We start from the raw sequence: 2,591 nt of genomic DNA on the forward strand, positions 1-2,591 counted from the left end.
TTACAAACAAGAGTATTGACGCCGGGGCGCCTGGGTGGCTCAGCCGGTTAGGCATTTGACGTCGGCTCAGGTCGTGATCTCACAGCTCCTGAGTTTGAGCCCGCTTCAGCTCGGTGCTGACAGCTCAGAGCCTGGAGCCTGCTTCGGATTCTGTGTCTCCCTCTCTGTCTGCCCTTCCCTGGCTTGCACTCTGTCTCTCTCACTCTCTCTCTCAAAAATAAATAAACATTAAAAAACTTTTTTTTGTTGTTGTTTAAAGAGTGTTGATGTCTCCTCTTCTCTCCCCAACTTTTACTTCATTTAGGAGCATTTCTGTAATAATTATCTGACCAACTTGCTCTATGACTTCTAAGAAAGATCCAGATATTGTGTTGTCACTTGCCCAAAAAATAAACAATTTTAAGACACAATTATTTCTGGTATTCTGTGTTAAGTGGTTGAATTTAATTTCAGTCACTGATAGGAGTTTAAATTCTATTATTATGTCCAAATAAAAATAAAATGTTGTCTATATTGTTTGTCTAAATTTCATGTGGCTTAGTATTTCAGGGCACCAGAAAATTCATCTCAAAGACACACAGAAACATGTTGATCAGGCTGGATACTGCCAGGTATTCTAACCAATCATAGGACTGGATTAGAAATTAAAGGTACAGGAAGGATTTTTTTTTCCTTTCGGTTTCTAAGGAAATATTGCTGCAGTTTATGGACCCAAAGGGAAGAGTTAGATGAGTAATATTCCAGAATAATAAGAACAGATGTCAGTCATGGTAAAGCCTTCCTTTATTATCTTTAGGAGGAATTGAGATAAACAGCTTTTCTTAAATACATTTCTACTCTGGTACCTGGACCAAAAATATGCAACTCATTAAAAACTCTAGTAATTCAAAGCAAAATCTCGATTGCCCCTTTCCCTTCAGAAAGACTTATCAGAAAAGAACTATGACAAACAAATCTCCAGTAAAACTAAGCAACATAACCAACAACGTCAGCTATTTCTTTTATCATTTCTTTATATTACCTTAATAATATCTTACAAGAAAATCCAAGATCAAAATTTCAAATGTTATTACAGCTGATGTGATAGCAAATCCATGGGTTGCTAGCTTTTCCCCCACCAGCCATGGTGTCACCACACATGTGATGGAGAAGAAGAGGGAGCCAAACACTAATATAAGAACTAGGCAAAGGCCCAGCTGGAAGGTAGTTGTGTTGTAGTTAATGGAGATGATGGAGGCAGGTGGTGGAGGGAAGAGTGGAAGAGCATCATTCAAGGCTTGAAGAGACCTGGAAAACATGGCTGAGAAACGAGCTGAGGGAGCAATTTGGAGTTGTGTTCTTTTCTAACCTCCCTTGTTGCATGAGAAGGACTGTTTCTGTTTGCCGTGTTGCCACTGTAAGGCAAAAATATCAGCCAGACCAATGCAGTGCTGGCCAGAAACAATAAGGCAGTGCCAGAACCCGGCTAGAGGAGAAGTGAGTAACAACAGATGCACACAGAACAGGGACCCCTGGGAGTTCTTTCTACCCTTTCCTCTCCTCCCTTTCCATATGCTGAGGCTGTGGTGACTTTGCAGTGTGTCGGCTTGGCTAGGGTAAACTACATTTCCAAGAATTAATTTTCCTGTATTTCCAGTTAGAGTGGAGGATTTTTTTGTGCAATATGGCGGGGGTGGGGTGGCATGGGGGGAGGGTGGAAGTGAAGCAGCACTTACATTGGTATGTGTTTGTTTGTTTGTTTTGTGTATATGTAGGATGTTAGAGCAAGATAAGCAGGTACTTTTGAAGCTCATGTCCATTGTCACTTTGCTGACTTACTTCATGGATATGCAAATGATCCAAATTTCTCTGGAACCTCCTTCAACTTTTCTGAGTCATGGGTCATGGGATGTGTTTAGCTCCATGAGAAAGGGCTCCGGCTTGTCACTGCCTTGAGGCTAAAGGCAGTGAGAACTGACACGGATTCTAGTTCATCACTGCGAGTTCCAACTCATCCTCATACATTCCAGTTTTTCTTGCTTTCTCTGACTTTACATCCATCTTTCCTTTCTGACTGACTTCCCTATGGACTAAACTCCCACATCAGAGATGAATACAAGAGCCTTATAGAAACTGTTTAACCAACTCCTTTGGCTGTACAATTTCAATAACAAATCCCTTAACATAGACAAATATATTAATATTTGTTAATAAATTAACAAATCCCAAATATAGATGGATTTCCTTTCAGGGATTCTGCCTACGCCCATACAATGATGTAGCATATTATGAGCAAAAGAAAAAGCTTTCAGAAACAAAGCATCATCAGACCCCTAGGTGAAGGCAGGACAAGGATTACTGCGGAACAGAGTCAACTGTTTGGGGGGGAAGAGGAATGGCAAACAGGTGATGGGAGAGTCTTGGCTCCCCTCCTGGGAAGACTTTTCCTACCCAATCTCTATTTTTTTTAATTTACCACAAAGATCATAGTTAACCTAGAATTTAGCCTTTCCATGGAAGTAAGTTAATACTCTGAGGAAAATATGAGCTTTCAGGAACACTTCTAGGACATCTGATATCAGCATTAAGAAATAAACTGAAAAAGCTATACC

Source organism: Panthera pardus, unplaced genomic scaffold (assembly GCF_024362965.1).
Source record: "Panthera pardus isolate Hobbes unplaced genomic scaffold, ASM2436296v1 HiC_scaffold_11, whole genome shotgun sequence".
In the NCBI taxonomy this organism is placed as follows: Eukaryota; Metazoa; Chordata; class Mammalia; order Carnivora; family Felidae; genus Panthera; species Panthera pardus.